The sequence below is a fragment of the Vicugna pacos genome, chromosome 2, assembly GCF_048564905.1.
Source record: "Vicugna pacos chromosome 2, VicPac4, whole genome shotgun sequence".
Taxonomy (NCBI): Eukaryota; Metazoa; Chordata; class Mammalia; order Artiodactyla; family Camelidae; genus Vicugna; species Vicugna pacos.
The window spans coordinates 85,094,637-85,117,577 of NC_132988.1; the positions used below are offsets into that span (position 1 = coordinate 85,094,637).

The 22,941-nt window shown below is 42.3% G+C and overlaps 1 protein-coding gene across 3 annotated transcripts in view; it reads left to right on the forward strand.

Moving 5' to 3' along the window:
* The first annotated feature begins 6,185 nt into the window (after positions 1-6,185).
* Positions 6,186-22,941, forward strand: part of LNX1 (ligand of numb-protein X 1) — a 113,766-nt gene continuing 97,010 nt past the window's right edge. Inside the window, exons 1-2 of one of the 3 annotated variants that reach the window (XM_031687924.2) lie at positions 6,213-6,357; positions 12,140-12,242. The gene's annotated coding sequence lies outside the window, so the exon portion shown is untranslated. Of the gene's footprint in view, positions 6,358-12,139; positions 12,243-22,941 lie in introns of all 3 variants that reach the window. The other 2 variants (XM_015250229.3, XM_015250244.3) reach the window with 2 other exon arrangements.

Consider the following 22,941-nt stretch of genomic DNA (forward strand, 5'->3'; position numbering starts at 1 on the left):
CGTTGGGGAGCTAAACTGCAATGTTAATTATAATACAGTAAGCATTGGGTTGTGTCCAGTTAAGTCCTTCCTGCTACCGCACAGTTGTGGCTATCAGGTTCTAATGGGTTTCTTGCTGACACTCATTTAGAGGAAGTCCCTTTATGCTGGATGTGGGCATAACATCTTCTGGACCATCCTCCCTCTCCTCCACCTCTCTGCCCAGTACCCCCACTTACCTACCTAACACCATCTTTGCAGTGAGGGACTCTCAGGGGCAGAGTGACTGAAGGATGCTGCATGGTCAGAGTTTGCTTTGGAAACCACTTTCCGTTGAAAATGAGGTGGAGGGCAGTCCTTTCTAACACAGTGTTATGAGGGCATGGGGGCTGGGGAGTGGTTGGTATTCTGTGGATGGAAAGGATATGGAGATGTTGATGAGGTTTGATAGGCAGGTAGGCGCCAGGTCATGAAAAGCCTTGTGCACCAGGCAGGGCAAATGAGCTGAAGGTGGGATGGCTGCAGAGAGCAAAGGAAGAGGTGCAGACCAGGACTGCCGAGGAGACTAACAAGTGCAGCTGGCATTGCCTGGCATATGTACACAGTGGCACCAACCCTTGTGCTTAGAGGAAGAGAGAAGGCTGGCACCCTGGTTCTTCCAGGCCACTAGAAAGTTGAAGACGCTGGCAAGGAAGTGGAATCTGGGCCAGATAGGCTTGAAGCGAACACAGTAGGGAACAAATATTCTTGGGCAGCCTCCAATAGTCAAGAACCAGGGGTCACAATTAATTCAGAGAAGGCAAAGTTTGAGTAGAGTGAAAAATCTGAATGGTTAAGACAATACAGGTGACGGTAGTATTTTCAGATTTTTTTTTGAAATGGAAGATTTTTAGATGTTAAGAAGTTCCAGGGGTTGGCCCTGAGAATGGTTAACTCAAGAGGAGTAGAGGCAAAAGTCCTCACAGTTAAGAAGGTCAAAGATACTGGAGGGGTCATCTACAAAGTCATGGAAGCCCCCAGGTTGAGGCCAAAGTTCAGAAGGAGAGGAGACATTTTACACCTTTGGTATATGGTTTCAGGGCAATTATAGTAGCTGTACATGATGGAACGAGGAAAGAAACAGAGATATGACAACCTTCAAAATAGTAACAACCATCACCAAAAAATCAAATAACCAACCTGGTTTATGCAAGGATGGAGTCAGATATTTACAGTTGTGAAACACGGGCCTTGTTTGACAATTATAAAGACAGTAACAATGAGGTCTTTTTTTTCTTGTTTTCCTACTAAAGAAGAGTGTGCTGGCCACAGATCTGTGTAGGAAACCTTCACAAAATGCATGCCATCTTTAATGACTCCCAGAAGCACGTAACCCAGAGAAGTGTCTGCTCTCTAACTGTAGATCCATAGAATATCCTAGAAGCTCATCTGCAAACCAGACAACACAAAGGCTGTGAGTTTGTCAGGGAGATGCAATCTCTTCCACATACACAGAACCAGATGTCCTCTGTCTCAAATGCTGATATTTGTGGTTATTTCTGTTATTTACCATAATTGCCCTTCTGGGTTCTGCTTACTAGCACCATGCTAAGCACTCGTAATTAGCCAGTGAAAGATTTGTAACTAAGCTAATTAAAGGGGGAAAAAAATAACTGTGGCCAACCTGATGGAATGTGTACAGCAATTCCATCTCACAATGCTAAATACTTTCCGCTAAAGAGATGCCTTTTATTAAAATCAGATGGAATATGTTCACTTTTGTTGTGGCATTCGGTCATATGAGACAACTCTACCAATATGCTACAAAAAAAAGGGGAAGCAAACAGGGGCAAAGTAATTCCGACGAGTCTCCGGGTACTTACGGTCTTAGCAATGATTCATTGCCAAGAAGAATCCTTGAGAATGCCAACCTTTATTGTGGTGATCTAGAAGGAAAGAGCTTTGAAAACAGACCTCCTTTTCCCCTCTAGATTTTCCTGTCAAGATGCATAAAAGAATTCAGACGAATCAAAAAGTCCAAGTGAGCTGGCTGGGTAACTAGGACAGGCCCAGCCTTGAGTTCAGAGAGCTTTCTCTAATGCGTTCCACCCGTCTCTCCAAAGAACAAAGTTTACAGGATACGTTGACTGCAAAGGAAGCTTGCAGTCATATGGTAGCTGAAATGGCATATCATGGAAGTTTAACTCAACACTGAAAATATTGTCACTCTTAATAAATTACCCATGCCCAGGATACTGGATTTCTTTCTCTTTCTCCTTCCTCCCCTCTTTCTTTCTTCCTTCCCTCCTTTCCCTTCCTTCCTTCCTTCCATCTCTCCCTCCTTCTTGTTTACTCATAAGAAGAGAAGTAGCCAGCAGTGATGGGAAGACCATTACTCATCCAAACTTAGTATAGGATGAGTCCTCTTCAGTCCAGCGGGGTGAACATTTCATTGCTGTGTCTTCCCCCTCCTCCCCCACTACACACCTTCCTCCCCAGCTCACACAGGCTGTGATCATCCCTGCCTCCATCTGCTTGTCCTGCCTGCATATGATTGTCTTTATCAACTATATCTCCAAATCCTTCAAGGTCCCATTCATGTTCCATTCTCCATGAAATCTTGCCTAATGACACCAGCCAACAGCAATCTTTTCCTTTCCTGATTATCCCTCCCACTTACTTTCAGACCAGGAATAGAAATTGCTGCTGTGCTTGAACTTGTGTCTTGAAGATTCCAAGGTTATGTCTGAGCTCCAGGGCACCACCTTCTAGCAATGACAATGAGAACAGTATGGGAGGAGGGAATGGAACAGTGTGTGTCTGGTATTTACCAACCCTGGTCTAAAGCAGTTAAAGCAGTAGTTTGTATGGAACTTAATTTTACACTGTCTCATATTATCCAATTATATGTCGTTCTATGTTCTTATGGCCCTTCTCATAGATTTTTTTCAGATTTTAAAGGGATAGACTGTTAAAGCTATAGAGAGAAATAATCATAAAAGATAGCACAGACAGTTAGAACTGACCATTCTGGAGGGGTCCCTCAAGTTGGCCTTCCCTTCTTTGGGATCTATCAAAAAGATGATTTCATGGATGCCTCCAGGAGTGATGGATTTCTTGGTGAGTTTTCTCATCAATATATGTATAAGTGTATCCGTATGTATATATGTTCTATACCTACATAGTGTATAAATCAGATTACTAATTCATTTACAATTGGAGACATTCCTTCCCAGGGCTACTTCTACAGGCATTTCCTTCTGAATAGAGAGGTAAGAAGTTTGATTAGTGTCCAGGAAGTTGCCCAGGGAGCGTGAAGTCAGAACTTTCCCCCTTTTTCCCCAGGGGCTGAAACTACCCAGGCCCTGCCACTTACTGGCTGTGCTGTCCTTAAGCAAGTAGTCAGCCTCTCTGTGCCTTGGTTTCCCAGCTGTATATTCAAATAGACGAGAACCGGGCTTATACAGCTTTTGTAAAAAGTGCTTGCAATAATTAGCACCAGCTAAGCACCTATTCAGTGCTGGTTTTTTTAATGTTATTATATATATCTTTGCACCAGTACTTTAGAAGTAGTATTTCCATAATAATGCAACAGCTCTCAGGGAGTAATGAAGCCTGTATTCATTTTTTTAAACTTTAAAGATGATTGTAAATCCAGGAATCCTTAGTCGAATGGCCTACTGTATCAAAAACATCTAATGTTTTCTTTCCTTTTATACACCATTCCTGAGAGTGAGCTCCACTCCTGGGTGAACTTTTGTTCTCAGTTTTTACTCATCAAACCAGAGGAGCAGAAAGCTGCAAGTCTGTGAAAATAGCAAGTGAAGCCCCGTAGCCTCCAGGGCTTTGGGTAAAGCTTTCTGCGTTGTCACTTCCTGCAAGCCGCATTACCCTCCTCCCCTCCCCCGCCGCCGCTGTGACCCGAGGTCCGCACCCCCCCCCCCCCCAGGTGGGACCTGCTGCCCTTCAAAGGTGACTGACACACTCGGGCAGGCAGGCCGCCACGACCGCCGGAGGCAGGCTTTCTAGGCGATTCATCGGGCTGGCGGCTCGCCGTGCCCCTCCTCCGGTCCCTGTCCCGGGGACACCCAGTCCCGTGCAGGAAAAGCCTTTGTTTCGCCGATGTTTCTCAATTGAGTATAAGCTGGTGGGCTGTACTTATTCTTGCAACACCCGCAAGTAAAAGGTTTTGCTGCCTTTATCTTTTGTTTTCATTGTTAATTATAAAGGAGTAGCCACACCCACCATCGTTTCTATTGGGTAGAAACGTGAGTGGGGATTTTTTTTTTTTAAGCTTCCAGCTCTGTCCAAAGTGCACCCAGTTCCCAGGTGGGGAAGGTAGTCTAGAGCAGTCCTGGGCGGCTGCGGAGAGGAGCCAGATCTTTTGCCAGTGAAGAATCCAGAACCCGCCCTGCACCCCAGCCCTTGACTAGAATTTCTCCTCCTTCCCTCCCCGGTTGTTTTACAAGGTATTGAATGACTGGAGGCACCCAGTCAGTGTCGAGGCCAAGGGAACGAATCAGGACCTTCCTCCTCCCATCCTTGCCCTCCCCTCCTCCTCCCTCTCCCCCTCCCCCTCCTTTTCCCCTTCCTATTTATCCTTCCTCCACCCCTCCCGAAGCCACACCACCAACCCACCTACCAACCAACCCATTCAAAGACCTCCTAAGAAGTCCAGTCTTAGAACGTGTGGAACCAAAGCATTACCAGTCACAAGAGAAGAGGGAGACGGAATAGGGGGGAAAATAGGAATTTCAACATTTCTTTTTCTTCCATCTACTAAAATATAGTAGATCTTTCTGAGCAAGCAGGCCATCTTCTTGGGAGGGGGAGCCCACGATTTCTCCAGGTAGCACATTCCAGAGAGTGAGTAAATTGTCCAGAGATGCTGGACAGGGGGACCCCAGAAATGCAGGACGCTTAAATACAATGATGGGAGCTGTTTACAATCCTCTGAAAGATGCCAGAGGGTTTAACAGTCAGTCGTCACAGTCATAGCTCACAGCTGCCGCTGCGTACGGGCTGGGTTGCTGCTCTCCTGTCGTTTCCTGTTGGCAAAACTGCAGCAAAGCAATGACTTGCCCAGGGTCACGCACCAAGTTGGGGACAGAAATAATCCTGACTCCTCCTTCCTGGCCCTACCCAGCCAGCAACGCCACCTTATTACTGTACTAGCATTCGAATCTGAATCATGTCAATTGCTCCTAATTGCAGGCCTGCAGTGAACTGTAACCGCCATGTGACACCCCCGGGCCAGGTGGGAGTGACTGAAGTTTCACAGACTCCTGAGTATGGGGTGAAATGCTGGGACAGGATGAGGCTAAGGAAAATGTGTTTGAAAACTTGACTCTGAAATTGCTGACAAGCTTCATATTTCGATTTTTTAAAAAGGAGTTTGAAATACCATTTCTCATTTATTATATTGGAACAGAGACACACACTTGGGATTCAAAGGGATGCCGTTCAGAAAGGCATTTGGGGATAAATCTCAGATCTTTTCCAAGCAGTCAGTCTTCACAAACTTCCTTTTTATGCTCATTACACAACCGTCTGTTTTTGCGTTTAAACTTCCTATGTTGTCACTTATATGTGGAATCTAAAAGATAAAACAAATGAATGTATATAACAAAACTGAAACAGCCTCATAGAGGATAAACTAGTGTTTACCAGTGGGGAGAGGGGAGGGGAGAGGGACAAGATAAGGGTAGAGGATTAAGAGAAACACACTACTATGTATAAAATAAAATAAGCAACAAAGATACATTGTACAGAACAGGGAAATATAGTCATTTTTTGTAATAACTTTAAATGAAATATAATCTATAAAAATATTGGACCATTATGTTGTACACCTGAAACTAATATAATATTGTAAGTCAACTTTACTTCAATTAAAAAATAGAGTTTTAAAATGAAAAAAATAAAGAAACTATCTTTTTAACTCTTTTGTAGGCAGTTAGTAGGAGCGGGTGGGAGGAGGGGGCTGTGGACGCAACCAGGCATATACATTCAGATCTGTCCACGGGGCTGGACACGTGCTGCGCTCGGGAAAGTAAGTAAATTCCATCCAGCAATTTGCTCTAACTGATTCATTTTTCCACACAGAGACGCCACCTACCTGCTCGCAGGTATTCAGGTAAATGACAGGTGGGCGGGACCTACTGGCTGTTTCAATAGCTAAGGTCCCAGCAATGTTTTATCTGTTGAGGCGCCCGTGATGTCACACATTTCCTGCTCTCCACCGACCAATGCCCTCCTCCTTCCTCTAGGCACCTGTTCGCCGAGGTGGAGGCTGGTCACTGCTCCTCGAGTGGCCCGAGGAGCTGCTGGATTCACCCACAAGGCGGGAGAGCTGCTGGGTTGCTGCTGCTTTGAGAGCCCCAGGCAACACTTGGGAAGGTGAGCTGAAATTCTCCATTTTTCTCTCTGGGCATTTAGACCGCTGGCTCCTGACGGATCTGAACAAGGAATTTGAGTGAAAAATATAAGCCGAACGACTGAGCCCTGGGTGTTTGTCCCAGAGGGAGAAGCCCTTTTGAAAGGAAAGAGATGCTTTTGACATTTTAGTTGCACAGGAAAGTTCTCCCAGGCCAGATAGTTAATCCTTTTTGTTTCTCTTAATCATTAATCCAGCCTCTGCTTGTCTGGGAAGTTGAACTGATTATTATTATTTTTTTAACCCTGAAATGGAGTGGAGTGGAAACTTTTTGAAACTTAAAGATGCAGACCTGCTCAGCCCGTGTAATGGGGGTGAGGAGACAGACTGAAATCAGAGTTGCCTTATTTGCCTTATTTTGCCTTATTTTCTGTGTTCATCTCACCAGAGGCAATTTCTATCTAAACCTGTAAGACAACTTTAATTTTTTTTTTTCCTGAAAGTCTCTTCCTCCAACAGGTAAATTCTGTTGCCCTTACTCCGAAGCCCTCCACTCCAGCGTTCCTCCTTCTTTCACAAAGTCTACTGTTTCCTTTGTTCTTTGTCGAACATTCTTTTTAAAACTACTTGGCGGTCTGGATGAGGATTGTTTGCATTCAGACGTGGAGAGGCTGCCTGCTGACCTTGGGTTAAAGTAAAGACTATTTCCTCAATGTTTACAAGAGTATAAGCTCAGGTCTGATTTGTAATTGTTTTTGAACTCTTCCATTTTTTTTCTCTTTTTCTTTTCATAGCAGATATACCAGGGAGATTGTTCTGCCAGGACCTTTTTTTTTCTTAAGTAATTTTACCTCTAGGATCCATTTTTGTTTTCTTTATCCTGACCACGCAGCTGGTTACTACTCCTGTTCTCGACCACCCAATAGCCACACTCTCCACCCAATACTGTCGCTCCAAACCCAGTTCCCCACTGGGACGAGCTGGAAAACTGGGGGAGAAAAAATCAACCTGTGTGGGAGATGTTGCATTCTGGGTGCCTTCATGGGCTATTTTTCTGAGATTTCAGTTTGCAAGGGAATCTGTTAGGAATATTCGTATCCTAGGAATATTCATCTCCATCCACCCAGAAATTCTAAGTGCATGTCAGTTCCCCAAAAGTATAAATTGAAACAAGCTGACATTTTTGTGTCCGACAGTTGCTTCTCCCCGACTGAGACTCTGCCCTCTACTTGTTACCAGTCTCTCTTGCTCCTCAGAGGCTGAGGTTGCTCTTCACCTGACCTTTGTGTCTGTTCTTTCCCCCAGCAATGTGTTTGGGTGGTGGCTGCTGTTTGTCCTCCACTAGTGTGCTCACTTGATTCAGAGTTTTGTCAGCAGAGGAGAGAAAAATATCTCTTAGATCCTGAATCTTCCGGATAAAACTGTGTCTTTAAAGTCACAAACCTCTCCGCAAGATTGCCTTCCCTCTGGTTGACTGTGGTTCATTAATTCTTTGCATAGAACTTAATGTATGATTAAACCAATCATTTCATCACTGTATGTCGGGGTCCCTGGGTATTAAAGGAACAAAGCTGTGGACTCTTCACCCCCAGATGTAAGAAAGGGAAAAAATTACAGAGACAGGAACTCAGAGTCAGGTCATCTAGAATGCAGTTGATCTCTTGGATAATGCATATCGGACGGAGAGTGTCAAAACGTCCCAACTGAATAGTCAGTTTTATCCAAAGGGGTAAAAAGACCTACAGTGGTTCCCTTCCTGTAGTAACTCCATTCCTTGATTAAGTGGCAATAAGGCCTAACTGGGAAATGTACAGTCTCTCCCATTTAGTTATTTTATTATTTCTCTGACCTTCAGTTTCTTTATCAGTAAAGTGAGAGGTGGTATCCCTACAATATAAAGCAGTCCTGAGAAGTACATGGTGTAAAATATATGGAGCATCGAGTGACATATCTGGTGCTAATTGAGCTATCCTTCTGGAAGGCATTGTCCTGGGCTGCTAGGAGGAGATGGTCCGACCCTTCCGAGATAAAAGGTTACAATTGTTAGGAACCCCGATAGTTCTTGTTACAGTTATTGCTTGTAAGTAATTAACGCCAATGTTCACAGTTCAGAGAAAGGAGACAGGCAGGAGGCAGGAGAAGGGTTAAACTGTGTCATTAAACAGGCCAGGCAGATTGATCTCTGCCCATCTTCCAGGAGTGTTTAGCAGCTGCTAGCCACTGCTGTTACTCTCATCCCACAACAGACCCACAAAATGTGGTCCTCCGCGGGCCTTCGGGGGAAATGTTTTGTTGCTATTTGCTGTAATCTGACTTGGCAGGCAGCCCTTTCTGCTTTCCATTGTGCTATCTCCAGGGCAGACTGGTGCTTGGTCTCCTCCAATCTTGCAGATAAACACCCTTCACCGCAGCCTGGTGAGCTGGCAGGCCAAGTTCCTGGGAGAAGGAGGCTGCCAGTTTGGAGTCTGCCCTGTACTGAGGAAGGGAGACTTGTGTGTCCTTTGGCTATGATTGTCTCCCTAATGGACTGTCCTATGCCCTTTGATGACCTTGAGCCATTGCATGAGAGCAGGTGTGTTTCCAGGGCCCTGGGACCTTCTCCAGGTCTCAGCCCATCCTGAAAAGATAAGGCATCTTTTCATCATTTACAAGCAATGTAACAGCCTAGTGGATTGAGGCCAGGGGTTTGTAACCTTGAACTGACTACTAGCTTGCTTAGGGGAACCCAGGGAAGCACCTCAACCTCCCTGTCCATCAGTTTCCGTGTTTACCTTTTCCCTGCAAAGGGATGCTGACATGGTGTACTTCACACCTCCGTGGGTCCCGTAACAGAAGCTAGATGCACATTAGGTTGACTGCAGGGAAGTGGGCAATGCCTCACTTGGAAATATTAGCCTTATTTATTTAATTCTAGGTGGAATGGTGCTGCTGCTTTAAAACAGTGGTGTGGTCTCTGCCACCAGAATCCCTGGGTTTAAAACCCATCTCCACCTTGTATGAGCTGTGTGACCTGGGCTGGGTTATTTAACCTCACTTTACCTCAGCTGTAAAATAGGCTTATTGTGAAGTTGAAATGAGTTGAAATGTATAAAGTGCTTACAATAGCCCTTGGCACAGTGCCAGCTATCATTCGTATTATTTTCTTGAAAAGAAGGCATAGTGGGTAGAATCAGTCCGATCTGGGTTTGAGATCCAGTTCCACCGTGCAATTGCCAAGCTAAATAAGTAAGTTAATATCTCCTTGTCTTGGTTTCGTCATCTGGAAAACGGAATATTCACGAAAACCAGTGCTGTTGTGAGGAATAACTGAAATGGTTTCATGTAAAGTGCCTGTATATAGTAAGTGCTCAATAAATGGTAAGTCTTGTGTTACTATAGGAAACAATCATTATATTGGGGACAGCTAGACTTCTTAGGCCACGTTGAAGTTTGGATACAATAATGATAGAAACAGTAGTAATTTGAGGGCCAAAAAGTCTCTGAGGAAAACAGGTTTCCCGAAAGGCTCCCAAAGGCTCAGAAGGAAAACCTGGTGACAGGGATGATCTTGGAGTTCCAGGGGAGTGTAGCTGCCAGTTGAAATACCTGGTCCTTGGCAGAACTGTGAGCAGCAGGATTCTATGATGTAAGTAACCAGTGGGTTTTCCTGGAGCAGGGATTCCTGGCTTCCTGGCTTCCAGTAGTGTCTCCTTTTTAGATTTGAATTCCTCACTTAAAGTAGAGAAAACAGAGTTTGCTAGGATTCTGACTACTTAAAAGGCCATTTGGTAAGATGCTGCCAAGAGGGATCGGATGAAGGCGACTCTAAAATGTGTCCTCCTCAGTGCCTTGCTATTCATGGACTTCCTGGTGGTACCCAGCTATTCCTGATATTTATGTGCTGGCATCACGTAGACTCACTTTTATGTGGGTGGCAACTTGATTGTCCTCTGACAGTACCTCCAAAGTATCAAGGGCTTTTCATAACCATTTGAAACTACATCACCCTTTCTGGGTTAATGGGATTTAACTGTCTATCCTCCCCAAAGACTAAAGATTTACATGAAAACCATACAAGTTGCTAAGCACAAAAACTGCACTGAGCTGAAATCAGAAACAGAAAATGTTGGTTGTCCCCTATTAACTTCTTCCAGTCACCATTTCCTCTTATCTCGTTTTGTTCTAAGGGGCACGTAGACACCACAGTGGCCTTGCTTAGTTACCCAGAGATCTATTTCAGATCAATAGAAGGAAGAAATTTCTAAGAAATAGAATTGTCCAAAAGTCCAGTAGGTTGCCTTTTGGGGCACTGAGTTCCCTGTCACTGAAGGTGATTGTTTTGATATATTTGGTATCCAGTACCTATTCACTAAATGAATGAATGTATGAGTGAGGGAATGAATGAATGCCAAAGAAGACTTGAGGGATTTTTTAGTAGCACATGCCACTCATTTATAAAATAAAGATTATATCACTGATCTCATAAGGATCATTCTTAGGATTTAATGAGAAAATACATGGAAAGAATCTAGCATAGTATCTTTTTTTAAAAACAAATGTTATTTTCTATCCTGCAACTTTTTAAAAATTTATTTTTATTTATTTTTAAAAATTTTGTTGTGAGGGGAGGTAATTAGATTTATTTATTTATTTTTAAATGTCAGTACTGGGGATTGAACCCAGGACCTCGTGCATGCTAGGCATGCGCTCTACCACTGAGCCATACCCTCCCCCTCAGCATAGTATCTTGCACTTAGTGAACTGCTCATTAAATAGTAATAATTATTGTGTTTTATTTTATATTCTATTCTAAAAAGAAGGGGAGAGAAGGAATTTCTGGGATTCAGGTAGAGAGTAGACACGATGACCTCTAAATTTGAGGTTTGCAGTTTTTATGACAGTCTTTTTTATTCCTGTTCTCTTCACCCCTGCCCTTCCATGTCTGCCTTTCTAGAAAAACTTCTCCCCCTGTTCCAGGGAGCCACACTCCTTGACATGGTGGATCGACAATACACTTCTAATAGTGGCAGTAGGTTCTGTCCCAATTAACCGGGGGCATTTTATTCCTCATCAATAATATGTGACTTGGAATGTGTGAACTTAAATTCCACCATTATTTTCCAGTGACTCTCAGTTGCTTCTTGTGTTTGATGCATTTGTCATAGGGACATAAAAGACTTCAGCAACAGCAGAATGGAAACTCTCCAAGAATTTTCTTTAATAGCCTCGTGTCTTAGTGTGTGGCAACAGCATACGCATGACGGTGAGGTCTAAATATGTCATCGCTATCTGTTGAGATGATTTGCATAACTTGCTTATGACTGCTTCTGTCTGTCTGTCACATGGCCTTTTTTGAACAGTATGCTGCGTGTCTAGGCTCCTGCCTGCTCACATTAATAGGTGAATCACCTGGTGTTTTCAAACTCCTCGTTAAGTATCATCATTATGCTTGTATTATGTCTTCTACGGCACACACACAAAATCAGCTCTTCTCTCTGTAGTCTTTTTTTTTGCCCCTTGAGGCTCTAGCAAATTTGGTTTAACAGTCCTCTCTGAAAACATCTGTGTTGTAACTTAGCAATGAATTAAAAGAAAATTACCACACTTTTATACTAGGGCAGAGCTGCTGTCCTGAAGTATCTAGCTGTCTAAGTGGCTGCAACTCAACACATTGTCCCCAAACCATGTAGAGAGGCGTTGGAAGAGGTCATTGGAAATGGGTACCTAGTTCCTGGGAGAATACCCCTCTATTAGTTCCCTATTGCTGCGGTAACACATTACCATAAACTTGGGAGCTTCAAATAATACACATTTATTCCCTCACAGTTCTGGAGGCCAGAAGTTTGACATCAAGGTGTTGGCAGAGCCTTGCTTCCTCCAGAGGCTCCAGGAAAGAATCCTTGCCTCTTCCAGCTGGTGGTGCCTCCAGGTATCCCAGGCTTGTGGCTACATCACTCCAATCTCCATCTCTGTCTTCACATCACCTTCTCCTCTGTGCCTGTGTCTTCTCTTCTTCTCTCTTATAAAGACACTTGTCATTGGGTTTGGGTAAATCAGATAATCCAGAATGATCTCATCTCAAGATCTCTGACTTAATTACATCTTCAAAGACCCTTTTTCTAACATGGTCACATTCACAGGTTCTGGGGGTTAGGATGTGGGCATATCTTTTGGGGCTATCATTCTACCCACTACAGCCCCCCAGGTGACATTCCTACACATAGGCCCCTCCCATTACTTCTGGAGTAATTTCTTTTCCACTTGGAGGCTGAAATATTGGGCAAAATATAGGCAAGGAGAGTTAGACTTGGTAGCCTTCACCACTACCATTATTTATTCCTCTGTTCAAAGCACAATAGTTAAGTTTTTTATATTCTAAAGACCTACTGAATTTTATTAGTCAATCGTATGATTTATCTACAAAAAGCAAATCAGTAAAGGTCATTTTAGGTTGCTTTAAGAGACAAGTAGTATCCTGATTAAGGAAGTGATTATTCCACTGAACCCTGAGCGCAGACCTCATTTGGGTAAGTTATCACTTCCAAGTGCCATGTTTTCAATGGGACCTTAACAAACTAGAGAGCATCCTAGGTGGACCCTTCAGTACCACCTGGACTACCCACAGAGACAACTGGAAGAACCAGAGACAGAAAGACAAGAGAGAAACCACAGTGCTATCTTTACTTTGGTGGAGGCGTCCTGTTATGAGGGGATAAATGTGATCTATTTTCCACTGCAAGACAGAACAATGCCCTAAGTTCATACTAACAAGAGGGAGGCATTCAGCTGTTGGCAAACTCATGAGCTCCCATCATTGGAGGTGTTTCAAACAGAAGTTGGTAGGTGAGCCCTCCAGGATGTTGTAAAGAGGATCCCTGCACTTGGTGAGAATCTAAGATCCTTACCCAACTCAAAATCCTGTGGCTTCTCAATAATTTTAAAATCTCAAATACAAGTCATCATGTGGGAACACCAGATACCAGGGGGTGTAGTGCTCTTCCTCTCACCTGGATTTCTTCCCACTTGTCCAAGTCCCATTTCATGATTCACCCTGAGGACCATCTATTCCTTGAACTTGACCTGGGCCACACTACACTGCTCCCTTGCTCCTTTCTCTCCATGCTTGTCCATGGCTGCTATTTTGTAAGACCATGACCATTGTGTATTCTCTTGCAGTGTTTTATCTTTTGTTCTGTATATAAGGTCCATTTTCCTAATTAGACTTACACTCATTGAAGGTGAAATTGAACTGCCTATGGGGATTCCCACAGAAATGAAGACGAATGTCAGGCATGTAATAGGTGATACATGGACACCTGTAGAACTGAAGCAGTAGAAAAATTTTGAGAATTCAAATATCTTCCTCCACCTTGTCCTTCCCTCCATAAATCTTGGATGTCTGTTAAAAAACATGTTTCTTGAGTATATTTTTCAGCCTTGGGTGACAGAAGGCCAGTCTGTCTTTACCCTGCTTCTTCTTGGACACCAGGCCTGCCCAGGGCCCTGTGACAACTGGTTGCAAGGGCCAAGGGCCCTTGGTCAGTGCAAAATACTCTGCCTTCATTTTTGTTGTTGGCAGGGGATCAGCTCCATTTCACCATGTTGGGAGACCAGGAAATGGAAGGACATCTTCTGTGGGCCAGAGTTCTTACCAACCAATCCGAGTTTGAAAGGTGTGCAGTGGTGACACCCCAGGGGAAAGGCAGTAAAAGCTCCTCTCTAACAGGCTTGTGAAAGCCCATCCCTGACTTCTAAAGCTTGTATCTAATTGGCTAGCTCCTGGGACTCCTTTCACCTAACGCTTCCCTTGTTTTTCCCACTTTCTGAGCATCTATGTTCTCAGTTACTGACTCCAGATGTATTACACAGTCTCCTTCTAGTTCAATTCTTTAATTTCCCGGCCATATTTCAACCTCTTCATAGGCCATTTATATATTTTTTCTCTGTCTTTTCTAGTGTTGGCAACACTGTGCAGGCTAGTGTCATTCACAGACTGTATTAGTGAATTGCTTACTCCCTCTGGAAGACCACTGATTGAGATATTAGGTAGGAGCAGAGCTAACCCTGACCTTTGCAGCAGCCCATAAGCACGTGCCCTTCCTCTGGTCCCTCTCCCTTTCCTCTGCAACATATGTGGCTCCCCTGCCTCCCCAGCCTCCATATCCAATCCAGGCTCTTGGTCCAAAGACAGTTTTTAATCTGATGTGTGACTCTTATTCAGGTCTCTAAAGCACCTAATTTTTTTTAATTTGCATTCTTTTTACTCAAGTACAGTCAGTTTACAATGTTGTGTCAATTTCAGGTATACAGCATAACGTTTCAGTCATATATATATTTATATATATTCAGTCATATATATATATAGTATATTCATTTTCATATTCTTTTTCACTATAGACTGCTACAAGATATTCAATATAGTTCCCTGTGCTATACAGAAGAAACTTGTTGTTTATCTATTTTATATATAGTAGTTAGTATTTGCAAATCTCAAACTCCCAGTTTATCCTTTCTCACCTCTATTCCCCCTGGTTACCATAAGTTTGTTCTCTATGTCTGTGAGTCTGTTTCTGTTTTGTAAATAATTTCATTTGTGTCTTTTTTTTTTTTTTTTAGAATCCACATACAAGTGATATCATATGGTATTTGTCTTTCTCTTTCTGGCTTACTTCACTTAGAATGACAATCTCCAGGTCCATCCATATTGCTGCAAATGGCATTATTTTATTCTTTTTATGGCTGAGTAGTATTCCATCGTATATGTATACCACATCTTCTTTATCCTTTCATCTGTCAATGGACATTTAGGTTGTTTCCATGTCTTGGTAAAGCACCTAATTTTTCCCCATTACATATGTGTCTATAAGCTAAGGAACAGACCACAGAGCATTGGTCCATCTTCTTGTATACCTTAGTTCACAATTGATATTTATGAAAGAATTGATGGCACTTTAATACCTCCAAGTCTCACACAGTTTATCTATAATTTAAAATGTAATTGTAAATTCACTTTGTGTAATAGGAGATAGAGTTTACCCTAACTTTGGCATTTATTTCCCCCCCAATAATCTAATTTAGGAGTTGAAGCTAGAGCCAGGGCAATGGTGAGACAAACATGCCTGCCAGATAGTCATTTTAGAAAGAGAGATAAGGCCACTGGTGTGAAGAATGAATCAGCACTGGTCCATCCTAGTCCTCCATGGGTGTATCTCTGGCCTTCATGGTTCGGGATGACATGCCTGACTGTGAATGTGACCTTGGCACTGAGGTGTGGCCTCAATGACCTGTTTGAAAGCAACTTGGCAAGCCATTCTGCACTGCGTAGCTTCACCCAAATTTTAATGCATCATCAACAACAAAAACATCTTAAGTTCAGTTTCTTGAAGGTAAAAGACTAAGGGATTCTTGGTCTGTATGTGTGTGAGACACATGATAAAACATTAAGGTTGGTTGAAGGGATTAAAGATTTTGAACAACATTAAATAAGTCAGCAAAAATTACAAAGCAAACCGAGTGCAGAGCCTCACACTGCTTGTACAGCTGCAGTCTGCACAGGGTCCCTGCTGGAGAGAATGCTTATGTCACTTGACTGGGCTCTCCTATCTACTCACGAAGAGAAGCTCTGTCAGGATCCAAATGTTTCGTGATCATTTTGGGGACTTGGCTTCAGATTACACTTTTCCCCTCTCCTTTGAAAGTTCTTCCTCTTGCCTCATGAACCCTTCAGCAGACTGCTCATCTGGCGCCTCTATCAAGTACAACCATCAGCTAGAGCAACAGTTAATTTCCACCTTGGTTAAAATTTAGTGGCACACCTGTGACAAGGTTGTAATTCTCCACTTTTGCCACTGCACCTGGCTGGAAACCAGGGCAGGTGGAAGGAAAAGATGGAGACCCACAGAGGTGGTTTAATGCAGAGCTGGATCCTAATCACAGCCTTGACACCCCATTCTCTTTACCTAAGTCTCTAAAATTAACAGTGGCAGGGCATTGAGTAGGTGAGGCAAGTAAGGTGCTTACCTTTGGGTACAAATTTTAAGGGGCACCAAAAGCATTTTGTAAAGACTTACCACGTGATCTAGCAATCCCACTCCTGGGCATATATATATCCAAAGGAAACTCTAATTTGAAAAGATACATGAACCCCAGTGTTCATAGCAGCACTATGTATAATAGCCAAGACATGGAAACAACCTAAATGTCCATTGACAGATGACTGGATAAAGAAGTTGTGGTATATTTATACCATGGAATACTACTCAGCCATAAAAAGAAGAAATTAATGCCATTTGCAGCGATATGGATGGACCTGGAGATTGTCATTCTAAGTAAGCCAGAAAAAGAAAGAAAAATACCATATGATATCACTTATATGTGGAATCTAAAATATGATACAAATGAACTTTTTAAAATATATCCTGGTATATAGGTTCTTTATTTTTCATTTTTTTGTATATATATTTTTATGGAAGTATAGTCAGTTTACAATGTTGTGTCAATTTCTGATGTACAGCACAATGCTTCAGTCATACAGGAACATACATATATTCGTTTTCATATTCTTTTTCACCATAAATTATTACAAGATATCAAATATAGTTCCCTGCGCTATACAGCATGAACTTGTTGTTTATCTACAAATGAACTTATTTATGAAACAGAAAGAAACTCACAGACATAGAAAACAAATTTATGGTTACTAGGGGGGAAAGCAAAAAGAGAGGGATAAATTGAGTGTTTAGGATTGACAGATACAAACTACAATGTACAGAATAAATAAACAACAAAGACCTACTATATAGCACAGGTAACTGTATTGGGCTTGTAGTAAACTGTAATGAAAAGGAATATGAAAAAGAATACATATAACTGAATCACTATGCTGTACACTAGAAACTATAGTCAAGTAAATTGACTATACTTGAATTAAAAAAACCCCAAAAACTTAGTAGTCACGATAAGTAATATTTTAAAATAGTATTTTAAAAAACCAAAATTAATGCAAAAAATCCATGATAAACAATAGATCAAAAATTTTAAATTATTCAAGATGATTAGTCAAACCTGGCAATTTCCTCAGCTGAAAATCAGACAAGCAAAGAGATAGATTTGGAAAACAGTACTGATGGCCTTGTTTCCTTTAAAGCCAGGAAAGTAAAACTATGGAGGAAAAAATTCTGGTTTTAGTATAAGTAAAATATTTAAATTCAAAATAATGCTGTATGCTTAAACACGTAGTTTTCATGTTTCTCACTTTTTTTTTCCCAACTACCTTAATGATTACGAAAAACAATTTAACCACTAAAAAATACACAAAACGTGTATATTAGGACTCAGGTTTCCTTTTGCCCTAGGCTGCAACGTGGGTCACATGGCACTGGTGGGATAAGTGTATCTGTTACTTAGGACTGTCTTCAGTGGATTTTTAGGACCATGTTTGTCACAGGAGAAGTAGAAGTTTTCCATAAGCAATGCTTTCTGGCAGGTAAGGGGAGAACCCTAATGGTCCAAGGTGACTGATTGGTAAAGCCTCTGAGGACACTTTCCTTGTCGAGCACTTGTGTATCTTTTTTTTTTTAACTGGTGGGAAGGAAGAGGAAAGGAGCATCTGGAGCTGTAGGACTTCTAGTTTATCCCTTTGCTTGCCCCCCATCAGCTGCCCTAGGCCTGTCAGTGTTTTAATTTTTTCATTTATTAGTGAATGTCAGTGAAAGCTCATTGATGCTTATGCTCTGGATGAGAAAAATTCTCTTTGATTTACCATTTGTTGAAATGGTTTCCATTTCTCTCGTGTTATTTATGTCAGGACATTTTAGAACAAGAGTTGTCAACATAAAGGAATGCTTACAAACAAATGGTGGAGCCCCAAATTCCCCAAATACCATTCGTTCTTTGAATCAGATTATATGCTGAGAATTCCAATACTGGAACTTCTTAGCTATTGAGGCCTTCATTCTGTTTGTATAAACCTCTAAATATCTTTGCATTTTCTAAACTGTGTTCCTAGCATTTGATTTTGCTTTTAAAAGCATCTACCTTTCTATTAGTCTTGATTCTTTTCCCCATCTATGGCCAAGAATTGCTGATAGCTTCCTCTAGGACTCAGGGCAGCGTTCCCTGCTCAGCTCTGGCAGGACTGCAGTACCAGCCCGGGTGTGCACTGCTGCCCGGGGAGCAGATGCAGTCTTTGGCTCTGGGAGTGGTTAGTTACTCCCACTTCACTTTGTCCTGGAGACCTGGGGTTCATGCTATCCATAGATTGCAGGAAGGACGCTGATAAATTGGGGAGCTTGCAGAAGAGTGCAGTCAGGCTCTTGGAGTCTGTAAACCTGAAGGAAGGTCGGATACACTTCAGGCTGCTGAACCTAGGGGGCACTTGGAGTCTGCCCTCAAATAATTGAAGGATTTAAGGAATTAGACATATTCTAAATAGGACCCATGGAGGTGGTGGGTGAGGTCTAGGGGGGTGAATTTTGGGTCAATACATGGACTTTCCCTCACTAGTAGATTAGAGCTATTCAAAGGCAGAATGATCTATTTTATAAGGAAATAAAGTCCTGTTTCATTTAAGGACCATTTCTCAAGGCTCCCTTTCAACCTAAAGAGCCTATGGCTATCATGTTTCATGTTTGTCAAGGTTAAAGTACCAATGCAGGACACATTGCCATTTGACTACAAGGACAGATTCTTTTGAATATCATGAGATCCCATTACTATTGTTGGAAAGCTATGACTCATGCACCTATTCAAGAGATGCTCTGGAGTCAAGTCCCTTCAGTAGGAGGAAAATGTGAAATTGTCTGCGCAGCATGCCAGGTGACATGTTTATCCATCACTTTTCCAGTGCTGTATATGGTTTATTCTGACTACATCAGATAACCACTTTTTGTAAAGCCAGTGTGCATTTAAAGGAAAATTAGTGGGACAATGGCCACCAGAGACCCCATTGTTCTTGTAGATTATCTCATGCAAAATTTTTTCTGCTTCCAAACAGGCTGTATCCCAAAGGCTGTTCTTTTTGTGTGTGATTTTTTTCCACCCAATTTTATTGAGATGTTGTCAACATACAGCACTGTATAAGTTTGAAGCGTACAGCATAATGATTTGATGTACATACATCATGAAATGATCACCACAATTTGTTCAGTGAACGTTCATCATCTCATAAAGCCACAAAATAGAAGAAAAATGTATTCTTCCCTTGTGATGAGAACTCTTAGGATTTACTCTCTTAATTTTCACATGTAACATACAGCAGTGTTGATTATATTAATCATGCTGTACGTTTCTTCCCTAATACATACGTATGTTATAACCAGACGTTTCTATCTTTTCACCACTTTCATCCAGTTCCCCTCCCCCCACTCTGGTAACTACATTTCTGATCTATTTTTCTATGAGTTTGCTCATTTATTGAAGTATAATTGACCTACAACAAACACTATGTTAGCTCCTGGTGCACTACATAGTGATTTGATATTTCTGTGCATTACAAAATGATCACCATGGTAAGTCTAGTTACAAAATGTCACCATACGAAGATACTACATCATTACTGACTATACATCCCACACTGTCCATTTCATCCCCTGAGTCATTTTGTTTTCTTAAAATCTATTGTGTCTGAGATAAGAATTGCTAGTCCATCTTTCTTTGTCCATCCCCTTACTTTCAGCCTGCATGTGTCTCTAGCTCTGAAGTGGGTCTCTCTGAGTCATTCATTTTGGAGCTGGAAGTTTGTGCCTCTTTATCTCCCTCCCAAAGGCTGTGCTTAAGGCTTTTAAGTCTTCAGTCTACTGGATTTTTCCAGTGCAGGAGTCAGTGTACATACGCCCTCTGACGACCCTCTCGGTTGCAGACACTGCTGACTCACTTTTGCTCTGAAATGCACCTTTGTTATCAGGAAAGTCTAGAATTTGCAAGTTAGGGAGAAGAACTTCTGTAGCAATTTCCAGCAAGATAAACGAATGGGAACGGAAGTGGGGATTGAGGGAGATTTTTACTTTTCGTGGTACTTTCCAGCACGACATTGGTGGACGACACTTCTCTCTGAAAGTCACCTCAGGCCTCTATTCCACCCCAAATCAGAGAGGAAGGAGGAAGGTTGGTTCCTGAGCCATAACAGGGCCTACCAAGGAGGTGTAAGTTCTCCACCCCCACCACCCTACACACACCCGAGGAGAGAACCCACTTCCTGCTCTTTCTTACTCCAAACTGCAAAGAAGCCCCACTGCGGCTCCCTCCTCCTCTCAGCCAGGGCCAGCGTGCCCACACACTGAGCACCGAGGATGTACTCAAAGCTGACAGGCCCTCGCGCTCACTTTTAGGGGAGAAAATTGTTTACTTTTGAAGCCTTAATGATTTTTGATAATTTCTTCTCAGTCCCTCAGCAAGATAAATATATGTCTAAAAACATGATCCATCGTACATGCTAATAAGATGTAAACTGGAACTAAGAAACATCAGGTAAATGATATTAATCATATTTTTAAAAGTCTACCTAGTTTTTTCCTTTGGAGCCCCAAATTGCTTTTTCAGCCAACTCTCTCATCTGTGTCTATTCATATAGGCTTTATTTAGTCTAAAGCAAAGTTGGAAAATATATACAGTGATGTTTACATTAATATTATGTGAAGAATCTGGTTTACTCACATGAGTAAGTGCCCGAGAATTCAAATTGCTCTCAGAGAAAAAAAGGAAGAAAAGAAAAACGAATTGGTGTTGGAACTAAAACCGGCCATTTTTGCTTGTCCCGGTCCACTCACCCTGCCTCAGGCATCTTACACTCAGTAAAGTCAGAGCCCTTTCATTCAGAGACCTTGGGAAAGGGGGTCCCCCTTGCAAGGAGGCTGAAAGAGATTTTTAACCTTCTAATTTCCTGGGGCTCCCATATTTAGTTAGTCACATTTTGGGAGTCAAGAAAGATGCCAGGAGAAAAGCAGCAAAATGTGTAAGAGCAGTAACTGGAGTCAGCAGTTACTCTGGGTTTTTTGTTTTTTGTTTTTTGGTGTGACTGGCAAGTTTCTTACCTGCTTCACCTGTTTCCTCATTTGTTAAATGAAAAAAAACCAAAACAAAACCCCTGGGGATTTGTAAAGATTAAATAACAATATATCTAAGGCCCCAGCATAGTGCCTGCACATGGTAAATGCTCAAAAGTGTGTCAGAAAGAAAAAAAAAGAGATTTTCCCAAAATCGAACCGCCTCAAAATAAAACACCTCTACTTTATTAGCGCAGAACCATAGGACTCCGTTTCTGAAAGGGATTTCATAGTATGTAGTCTGGTTGTTTGCTTTTATTTTCCTTAAGCCAGGGTTCTTTGAAGAATATATTATGAGGAAGCTGATGTGTGAGATAAAAGTGGAGCTGGGACTGGGCGGGATGGAGAAGTGGAGACGGCCCACCGTCCCTCCTTTCCTTTTCTGGAAGACCCTGAGGCCTCTGACACACCTTCCAGAGCACAGTGTGCAAACCAAAAATCTGGCCATTTCACCGATAAAGGAATGGCCCAGAATTGTGACGTTTTTTTCAGTGGTTCGACCAGAGCACTCCTGTCACTCTCGGGCCCAGCACAGCGAGAAAGAACAGACAGAACCCAAACCCAGGGAAGTATTCCACAAAACTCTTACAATTTAAAAGATCTAGTGTTTTAGTTCAAAATACGTGAACTTCCTTTCCTAGAGTAGATGATAATCTTTTGGGTGGCCCATTTCCATTCTCGTGTTTATTTTTCCACTGTTTTTCATGCCCCTTAAAGCACTTCCTGTGAGGTTCCAGGACCTTCTATCAGCCTAAAGGACACACAGCAGCTGTGTAGGTTTCCATGAAACTGAGCTAGAAACAACTTCACCCTCTCCTGCACCCTCTGCCTTAGCCTCCCGTGGGCTCTTTGGATGCTAAATAAAATGCTGTGATTCCTACATGCTTTCACGTTCAGGGCCTTTTACTTCCACCTCTTGACCAGACTGTTCTTCCACGCGTATTAGTGCGGCCCAGAAATGTAAACAGGCAGCTGACTCAGTGAAAGTTTGAAGTCGATGGATTTTCTTTTTGAGATAAGTCTCTGTTTGTACAAACAACCTCGGACTTTATTTGGAAAAGAGAAAACTAACACAGTTTATGACTGCTGTGCTATTCCCAAACGTGGCTAGTTTCCTGTTAGGTTATTCATGTGTCTTTATGTCCCCGTGGAAAGCTGAAAGTCGTTTTATTTACTTTCAGAAAATTAGAAAGTTGAGTTGGGGGATAGGGATGGGGGTAGCTGCGGGATTCTTAATTGTCCTGAGAGTCGACCCAGAGTCTCCTAGCACTTACCTGCCTTTGCACTGCTTATCTGGACTTCTGATTATAGTGTTCACGTCCACCTTCCCTGGACTTGGGACTCCATGAAGGCAGGCATATCCTTTAAAGCTCTCTTGAAGGTCTCTTCCACAGCCAACTCACTACCTAGCTCAAGTTGGTGCTCAAAAAATGTTTACTGAAAACAGAGATGTTTATGATTCTCATTGTTACAAATCTCATTCTTCTGCAGCTCATTAATAAAGATGATTGAAGGCCAAAAAAAAAAAATCTTTGACTGATCATCCAGGAGACTTTCTGGATGTTAATCAGGCATGTTAAACACTCC